Source organism: Sus scrofa, unplaced genomic scaffold, assembly GCF_000003025.6.
Source record: "Sus scrofa isolate TJ Tabasco breed Duroc unplaced genomic scaffold, Sscrofa11.1 Contig2471, whole genome shotgun sequence".
Taxonomy (NCBI): Eukaryota; Metazoa; Chordata; class Mammalia; order Artiodactyla; family Suidae; genus Sus; species Sus scrofa.
Window position 1 is genome coordinate 1,650,963 of NW_018085100.1, and position 10,814 is coordinate 1,661,776.

Consider the following 10,814-nt stretch of genomic DNA (forward strand, 5'->3'; position numbering starts at 1 on the left):
AGGTCCCCCCACCCCGTGTTGGGAACAATAACGTGTTCTTTATCATAGGTCACAAGACCACAAGGGTCCCGTCTTTTGACAGAGAAGGATAAATACAATGCTAAGAACATTAACTTTGAGCTGAAAGCAGGAACTGGATGGGGTGTCTTCCTTAGGGAAGTGAAAAACGGATTCAGAGTCATCCAAATAGGATATGGCAGCAATGGCTAATTGTTCCCCAAGCTCTCTTCTTTCTTCTTTTTTTCTATTAAAAACCCTCAGATTGTTTTCTGGGAATGTGGCTCCCTAAAATAAGAGTCTCTTTCTTAGCAGCTGGATGTAGTCGAGTTTCTTTACTTCTGGGCAGTTCTGTGTGACAAAGTTCTGGCCAATTAAAGGTGAGAATTGATGTAACTTCCAGCAAGCATTCCTCAAAGGAGGAACCGTGGCCTCTTCTCTGACTTCCTGATGGCTAGAGGGTGGATATTAAGCCTGAAACTGCCACAGTGGTTTGTTTGTTTTTTTAAATTGTTGTTTTTGGTGTTTTAAAATTATTATTAAAATATGATTGATTTACAATGTGCCGTGATGTTTTGAATCCCAACTGTCAGAGCTCAGGACAGAATAGAAGAGTAGAAAGTTCTTAGTTCTTTGACATCCTTGTGTAACTGCTATTACCAGCTATGGAAGAGTCATCTCTGGGCAGGAGAGTGTTTTTATTTTAAAGGCATGTTCTGCAATTTTCATGCCAACAGTGAACAGTGCTCCTTTTAGTTTCTCATGATCCAGTTAGCTCTATAAACACTCTAAGAAACACCGGCAGGAGACAGCTACTTAAATAATTTGACATCAATCCATATTTATAAAATTCAGCTACCGTTTGCTTAGAGCATTTAGTCAGGATACATAAATAAAGGATGAGAGAACCCCTGTGGCTACTACTGGTAAGCAGTTTTGAAAAGTTCCTATTTCCATTATGTTGGGCTAAACCACCAAAAGCTTTTTCTATCACTGGGATTATGTGTCATACAAAGTGGAAGAACAGTATTGGGCTTAAGAGGATTTGTGCGTGCATTTATATTTTCTTCATTTAATAAAATGTGTTTTGTCCTGGCTATTAATTTTATATGGGTTCCAAAAACAAAGGAGAAGTAAATGGAATGATGGCATTTTTATTAAAATATTTATCTACTTTCAAGGGGTAAATAAATGCTTAAAGCATAGAACAAATACTTATGGTCTCTTCACCATATTACTTGACTCAATCCCATTTCTTCTTTTTGCCTGCATGTTTATTTATTTATTTATTTATTATTTATCTTGTCTCAGAGTCTTATGTTAGCTTCGGGGTGATAATGAATCTATGGCTCTATGAATAATTCGAAAGGTATTGACAATAAAAGCTATTACATTTAAAAACACTAAATACAGAAAAAATAACATATCATAATAAACTCAAATGTTTTTCCATTTTGATTTAGATAGCTCACCTTCAACTAGTCAGGGCAGTAGTTTAATAAGCAGTCTTTTGAACAAACACATGCTATTTTTCTCTGTTTTGCTCTCCCAGAAAATTCATATTGCTGGTTTTAAAAATCCTCCTGGTTCCGAAATGAAATTATTTTTGAAAGTTCAGGTAAGTCTTTCCACAACTCAGAAGCTTTTAAATAATGGTAATATGATGAAGGGTTGGAAAAGAAAACTATAGGTATACCTTAGTCTATTCTGATTTTACTTACATCTGTGGGTACTGACTGGATGCATATGCCTAGTTTTTAAACAAATCCTTCTCCCTGGAGTTTTTGGTAGGCAAAAATGGATGTGATTTGTGATGTTTTAGTTTTACCTTGATGTGGTTTATAAGGGTTATAGTCATGGAATATGGAAGTCAAATTATGAAACCATATATTCTTTTCATTTTAGGGCCACACCTGCTGCATTTGGAAGTTCCCAGGCTAGGGGTCAAATCACACCCGCAACTGACAGACTATATCACAGCCACAGCAATGTGGGATCTGAGCCGCATCTGTGACCGACACCACAACTCCTGGCACTGCTGGATCCTTAACCCACTGAGTGAGGCCAGGGATTGAACCTGCATTCTCATGGACATTTGTTGGGTTTATTACAGCTGAGCCACAATGGGAACTTCTAAACCTACACTTTTAATTCAGACACGATTGATGTTGAAACTGAAACCAAAACCCAGACAAATTTTAGTAGCAGATTCCATGAGCTAATGGGAATCTTAATGTTTTTTAACAAGTGATTTGATACAAAAAATATGAAAAATCAAATATGAACATTATCAGAGGAGGGAAAAATACTTTATTGTTAGCTTTATTGTACTTATTTTGTTTCTCTACACTGTGATATATACTCCTGGCTAATTTTGTTTGCAAGAAATTCTTCTCCAGGTCTTTACATTAATTTTGTTGTTTCTGTTATGCTGTACTTATTCCTAAGATGACCATGATGCTTATATGCGTGTCTTAATAGGGACTTGTATTTATTAATTGTTCTATATAAGAATTTATTTTTAACTTATTAACTTTGCAATTTTTAACCTCTAATAATGATCGGATCTTGTAATAACTAAATCAATGAAATTGTTCATATTATCTTGGTATTAGAAGAAATGCTTACTGCTATTGTATCTCTTACCAACTGTAATGAAAATTTTAAAAACTGACTCTAAAAAGAAACTACCGGTTTAAAACACCATGCGGACTTTCCAGTTTTTCATAATACATGGAATCATGGGATTCCCTGGAATTGCAGGCTTTCCTTGAAGAAATGGAGTAGTATTTCTTAAACTTTAGGTAGAGATAAGGAGGGTTAAAAAATCAAGATTTGGGGGCAACCACCATACTGACTGATTGAAATATTTATCCCATGGACTCAAAATCTGCATTTGCATAAGCTCTCAGCGTTATCCTGAAATCCACTGAAGTAAAAGAACAATCATATTAAAATGCAAAATCATCTTTTGTTGTTGTTTTCTCTCTTGTCATTTCATTCTCGGTGGACCAGCACCACTTGAGCCCCCCAGGAGAAGACAGATCACACGGTGCACTTTGCTGCTCAGACGCCGTGTGTGCACCTGCGTGTGTATTTCCTTGTCTTTATTCCTTCCACTCTGCCTGCTATCAAGCATTTATTAACAAACACACCAAAAATAGGATCTAATTTGACTGCAGCTTGGGGAAATCTCACTGTGATTCTAGGGGCATGACCAGCCTCACACGAAAAAATGTTTATTTGGAGGTGGAAGCTGCAGAAGCATATACAGTGTTTCATATCTTATTTCTCTGTTCCTGATACGTTACTTGTACATATACTCTCCAAATTTATTTTTTAAAAAATCTTAAATTTATCTCTTTTAACATTTTTTTTTTTCATTTTTTCTTTTTACGGCCATACCCGCAGCGTATGGAAGTTGCTCTGGCTGGGGGTTGAACCAGCACCACAGTTACAGGCCTGGGCCACAGCCACAGCAGCATGAGACCCGAGCTGCTTCGGTGACCTACTCCGCAGCTTGCAGCAATGCTGGATCCTTAACCTACCAAGTGGGGCCAAGGATCAAACCGATATCCTCACAGACACAGTGTCGGATTCTTAACCCACTGAGCCACAATGGGAACTCCCTTAACGGACATTTTTCAACAGTGACATATTTTATCTGAATGTTATGTTCTTTAAGTCTTTAAATTAAGTTCCAATTTCATGTTTAGATACCTTTTTTAATTAAACTTTAATACCTATTAATTGACTAATACTTTTATAATTGAGGCCAGCTTAATCTTTCAAGATTTTCTTCTTCCTACTCTAATTTTTTTCTATAATTTTCAACATTTTATTCTCCATTTATAACTAAAAACATACAGTTTTTCTCTTTCTTCCCCTATTATTTGAATACATTGATTTTTTTCCCCCTTGTTTTATATTTGGGGTTTTGTTTTTAATAAAAGATGGCAGGAAAGAATACCAGGGTCGTGGTGAAGAAGAATACAGCTACAATCACGAATTAGAAAGTCTTTCTTCCTTCAGGTTTTCTCACCACACAGGTCTTTGGTGTGCAAGACATTAACATACTTTAAAGAAAAAATCACGATGACACTAGAGACTCACTGTTCATCCCCAGCCAATTGTATTTCTTCTTGCAATTAGAATATCTGTTTATTAATAAAGTGCTTTTTTCTGGTACTTTAGCCTGTCTAATCATGACGAATATAGCATCACAGTCAATCTCCACTCTCCTCAACAAGCACAGTGAGTATTTATACAAATTGGTAAAGTAACTCCCAAACTCTTACTTTAAAGACCCATGTTCTATTAAATAGTCAATCAAATGTTCTGCCAACGATATACATTTTTTTTTTCTTTTTAGAGCTGAACCTGTAGCATGTGGAAATTCCTGGCCTAGGGGTTGACTCAAAGCTGCCCCTATAGCCTAGGCCACAGCCACAGCAATACCAGATCGTGAACCCACTGAGCAAGGTGGGGGATTGAACGCAAATCCCCAGGGACACTATGTCAAGTTCTTAACCTACTGAGCTACAACAGGAATTCCGCTAATGGTATTTAAATGATTAGCCCTCTTGAGAGGGAGGAGAGACAAATCTAGACCCTTTTGGTAATGTACCTTTCTGTCCCTTTTCAGTAGTTTAGTGGGGAAAAGGCTCAGCAGGTTCGAGCTGAATCAAGAGGAGGAGATCAGGTTGATTCCAGTTGGCTGGAATCCTTGATTCCTGAGCTTACTTCCTGGATCAGGGACTTGCATTGTTACATGATTCTAGGTGTTCCTGACTCTGACGGGTGCACATAAGCAGATTCTTAGGGAGCAGCGTGTCTCTCAGTTAGGATACTCAGCATGCTCCCTGCAGATCATCCGTGAGTAATAAAAAGCTGGGACTTTGTGTGAGCTTTACTGATTTATTACCAGTAACATTTTCTGCAAATAAACCTACTCTGTATTTGATTCTGTGCATGCACAGTGTAACGCCAGTGACGTGAGCTCCGACCCATTTATACAAAGGAAAGGAAGCCATGAACGTGTCTGAAATTAAACGGCTAAAGCCCGCCTTCCAGAGCCCAGGTCATCACCCTCCCTGATGAGGCCAATCAGGAGCTGGAACCCACAAAGTAAGAAGACTCAGACTCCGCTGATGGTTAACAATTTTGATAGAACGTGGGGGGTGGATAAGCAAGACTGAAGACTGAGGTTGTAACAGGCCAAACAGCAGCAACCTCTAGGCAAGAACCCCAGCCCCGACACACTAGAGGAGTAAGTCAAGCTGCCTCAACCAAGTAGATTAAAAACCAGAATGCAACGGTGTACCTGCCACTGCCCCTGTCCCTGTAAGTCTCCTGGAGCACATGCCATATACTCATCCGGCACTATACGCTGACACAAAGGTCCCCAAATGTATATACCAACACGTCAGTTCAATTAGTGCTCGCGGCTGTCAAAAACCGAAATGAGTGTCTGACCATGAAAAGCTAATAAAGTGAATAACCACACGTTCATTCATTAAAATGCCAGAGAGACATTAAAAGATATTTTTGAGTCTGTTATAAAGACTAAAAAAATGTAGACACATACTCATTGGATTCTCTGTAAAATAAAATTCTACAAAGAAAATTATTAGATAGAAAACTAGTATATGTTTTGAGTCCATTTATATAAAGTAATCACAGAGAGTTATATACAAAAATATTAGCACTTGGCTATGTACAGATTTCCATTTTCTCTGCACTTTCTAATATTTTACAATAAGCATTGATACTAGTAGAAGTTGACGGCATATTTTTTAAATTTATTTTTAATTTTTATTTTTTTTGGTCTTTTTGCCATTTCTTGGGCCACTCCTGCAGCATATGGAGGTTCCCAGGCTAGGGGTCAAATCAGAGCTGTAGCCGCCAGCCTACACCAGAGCCACAGCAATGCGGGATCTGAGCTGCGTCTGCAACCTACACCACAGCTCACGGCAATGCCAGATCCTTAACCCAATGAGCAAGGGCAGGGATCGAACCCGCAACCTCATAGTTCCTAGTCGGATTCGTTAACCACTGCACCACGACGGGAACTCCAAGAAGTTGGCAGCATATTTTTTAGTGGTAGTGTAACTAATATATATTTCGAGGGCACTCATTTCCCTGGTTTGCCCAAGATTATTACATTTTTAGAACTTAAAGTCCCAAGAAACCTCATCAGCTTCAGACACATCAGGTGGTTGGTTTGTATACACAGCACTGTTACTAAACATTCCAGGTACAGAGACGGCACTTAATAAACACTTGTTGAATAACTTATGACTAAGTGAATGAAATAATCTTCTTTGGAAATGGAAGTAACAGGATCCGAAGTCGACCCAACAAGCCCTACGTAAGACCAGAGATGAGTGTAACGTGTGTGAGTCAGGCTAACCGGGGCCGCAAGACCTCTTCCCTCTTTCTTCACCCAGACACACAGCTGCATCACTCTTGCCAGCCTGTCCTGCAAGGTGAGCTCCGACTCTGTGCCTGAGTTTGGGATAATACAGTGTGAGCACAAACTGTACCTTCCACGCCAGGTCCTGGCCCACGCAGACCTTTCGTAACTCCCGCTGTGCTTTACGGGGCCCCATCTTTTGGCCGCAGGCTGAGTGCTGAGGACATGGACGTAACGCATCCAGCAGGGGGCGCTGAGGTTCCACGTCATGGCCATGCCCACGTTGAAGGGAATATGGGCCCCTGAAGGACTGTGCAAAATGCCACAAGCAAATCAAGAACAAAAGATCAAACTTTACATGAGAAAAAAATAAATTTTGATTAACTTTGGTCCCGGTCTTTTAGGGCTTAATCCGGAAACTAAAGTTATTTGTATAATGCAGTAACCATGTTACTTAGCATCTACGGTTTGCTGCATGTGTTCTTTGACACAAGAACGTTTTAGCACATTATGTAATTTTCGCAAAACTTATGCTCATTCATTCTCTATAAGCCATTTCAACCTATTTTAAAAATATTTCATCAGTAATTAAGGATAAGTACTTCTCAAAATAAACTCTTGATGAAATTTCTAATGGTCCAAGTGGGTATAGTATGAAAGCATTACTTTCCACCTTTGCAAATGATGTTTCATAAGGACTATTCAAACTACCTATGCCCAGCTTACAAACACACAAACACACACATGCTTACTCCCAAATACGTTTTTCATTTATATACAAACCTAAAGCAGTCTCTAAGTTTTTATCGAATTTATATTTATAGGATTATTAGAACTTGCCCTTGTCTGACCAACAAACGGGCTTTCCTACTCACAATAGCTATTTATTTGCAATTGAAATATGTGATTGTCTGATCCATGAGAACAGTTTACAAGCAATAAGAGTTAACATTCCCCTTTCTGCTTTTACTTGTTACGAAAAGTAAAAATACTTGGTCCTCTATTCTTATTTCCATATGCCTATGAAACTGACCTTGTAAGCATATTTTAACAATGAGAAACTTAATTCAGATTTATCTTCCGAGATGATCAGTCTACAGATTATAGGTGAAACTACTTACACTTTATCTGCCCAATTAGATCCATGTAGACAGACAGGATAATTTGTGCAATTTTTATCAAATGATATGCAGAAATCCATGGATTCTCAGATCTTGAAATGTTTACAACACAGTCCATTCAAAAAAGAGCAGCTAAATTATTGAGGTCATGGATAAATTAAATAGGACAGTTTAAATGTAGTAAGTGGGCCACCTTGCTATCTGTATCTCCTAACATAGGGCCGAGCCGAATGACTCCTCTTTTTGTATCTTGCTTGAATTTAATTTCAAGATTTGATTTGCATAAAGGCTAGCCATTTTGCCCTTTGTCAAGTTCTCTAGCCAAAAGGTTGTCTGGCTGATTTCCATAAATAAAAAGAATGTGCTTTTAAAATTTAACTGGATTATCTTAAGGGCAAAATGTGAACTGCAGTTTTTCAACTAGCTGGATTTTCAACTCACAATGACTGACTGCTCAACAAATATAACCCCTTTATATAATTTCCACTTACATTTCTTTTCTTGTTTTTAATTATTGAAATTAAGGAAACTATGTGGTAAGCAGTGATTTTCGAATCTGAGCTCTAATCAAGTGATTTAATCCGGTGGAAGTGGGCACAATATACTAACAATCAAGATGAAGAACTTCACAGGTGCGGTTACGGTTATTTGTATTGTTGTGGAAATACATACATTTACTGGTAGGAACAACTGAGATGCATCATATGCTGTCACCACAAAATCAAATTTAGAGAAACATTTACAAATCCTAGATAAGGACTTGCCCAAAGAGAAGGTAATTACCATTAAATTTATGAACTCTGAATATTTTCCTCATCACGGATAGGTTTAGTCTTAGAACTTTTAGCCTGTGTGTAAGTGCTTATTGTAAATACTTACTTTTAAATGATTAAAAAGTACATCATTGATATTGGTTGTCCTAGTATTTGTGACACGTCTTTCAATTATCTTACTTACCATACTTAATAGGGGCCCTGTCAAGGTGGATAACCTTCGCACCTGCACACGCGCGTGTTTATCGTCTCTCCGGAGGCAGGATGAAGGTCGGTGCAGTCAGACGTTGACCCGCATTTGTGCTCCTGTGTTACTGTGTTATCCTTATCTTGACCTTCAGGGCAGGTCTGACTTCAATGTCTTCTGACCGTCAGTTGCTCTTGATTTGCGTTCAGCGTAGGGGCTGGGGTCCTTCGACGCCTTCCCCCTCAGCTTCCGGCTTTTACCCACACCTGACCACAGATAGGGTCCTTCATCCGGCTCTCGGTCCTGCTCTGCAGGTAGATTAACTATTACCTTCCACCAGATGCAAAGCCTGTTGTGGGAACAGGGATTTTGTCCATTGCCATGGTACAGCTACAGTCTTAGGTGGAGTCTACGTTGCTCTGGGCTGATGTACTTTTGAGCCTTCCCCTTCCTGCAGCCCAGAGCAATCAAACCCTTCATTATATTTCTCCTTGGTCTGGGCCATAAGCTCTCTGCTGTTCCTCCAGGGAGAAGAGACACTTGCTTGCTTTAGGTACAGGCTCCTTTGTCCAAGAGCTATTGCTCTCGCTTCCCCAGGAGAGGCTCTTTTTTTCCTTCTTCCCTCTGAGCTTCCAAGGATGTTTGACTTTATCCTGAGAGCCAAAAGATTGCCTGTTTGTCCCACAGAAGTAGATGAGTTTTGTTTTCACTCATCTCCCAGAATCAGTTATGGGCTTATGGTTGTTGTCGTTTTTTCTTGAGGATTTTGAAAGACAGAATTTGAAGCTTCTCCTTCACAGTTTACTTTATTTTTTTTTACATCTTAGGAGAAAAGGTCACAGATATAGGAGTGGGGCTTTGTGCTCATCTGCTAGGGGCTACTGATTACCTACCAAACATGTGTGCCTCCAGGAAGGCTGTCTACGGACTTCTGCGCTGCCCACTCTTTTTCATAAGCATTCAGTGGAAACATGCAGGAAAGAGCTTTATGAGGGTTTGGAACCCTTGTCCTATACGTGGCACCCCCATGTTTTGCAAACTCACATGAAAGTTTAAGCTCAGCTTTAGCATGTTTTTAAAATTTTAGCTGGCTTCTCCTACTTTGTGTTTGAGATGGCTACCTCTTTCTCCCTGTCTCCCTTGGCTCAGGCAAAATGGACATGTACCCTGACACTACCCTAAAGATTCCTTGCTCTTTGGAAGTCAGCGTTTCTGTTGTCCTCTGAGGCCAGCTCTCTAATGGGCTCAGGATGAGTTGAAACGGAGACAGGCACGCAGAGAGGAAGGACCCCGCGAGGACAGTCTAGGCATGTGGCGTCTGCGAGCCAAGGAGTGAGGCTTCAGAGGAACCAGCCCCGCTGATACCTCGATCCTGGCCTTTTTGTTGTTGTTGTTGCACCTGCAGCATACAGAGGCTTCCAGGCTAAGGGTCAAATTGGAGCTATACCCACGGGCCTACACCACAGCCCCAGCAACACCAGATCCAAGCCGTGTCTGAGAACTACACCACAGCTCATGGCAACACAGGATCCTTAAACCACCGAGTGAGGCCAGGAATCAAACCTGCGTCCTCATGGATACTTGTCAGATTCGTTTCCACTGAGCCAGTATGGGAACTCCTCCTTGATCTTGGACTTTTATCCTCCAGAATGATGAGAATGTATCTGTCATATAAGGAAAAATAAAAAACAAAACACGCCCGAGAGATAAGTTATGCTTTTTTAGGTTACATGTTGACTGTCTTACAGTTAGACTGAAGCAACATCAGTCATAGGGTGGCATGTCTTCAGTCTCTGGTTGTATTTATTTATTTTTAAAGGATTTTTTTTCCATTATAGTTGGTTTACTGTGTACTCTGGTTGTTTTTAGTTTTGTTCTTTTTCTCTGATTTTAGCAATATGATTGTGTTGGTTGGAATGTAAGTTGGTACCGCCACTGTGGAAAACAGTAAGGAACTTCCTCAGAAAACTAAACCTAGAATCACCATACGACCTGGCACTCTCACTCCTGGGCATATATCCAGACAAAACTATCACTCAAGAAGATGCGTATGCCCCTATGTTCAGAGCGGCACTATTCGCTATAGCCAAGACATGGAGAACTACTAAATGTCCATCGACAGATAAACAGATTAAGAAGATGTGGTTCATCTGTACAATGGAATACCATTTAGCTATATATATATATATATAAAAGAATGCTATTTGCAGCAATAGGAATGCAACCAGAGATTCTCACCTTAGTGAAGTCAGAAAGAGAAAGGCAAATACCATATGATATCCCTTACATGTGGAATCTAAAATATGGCACAAACCTACCTA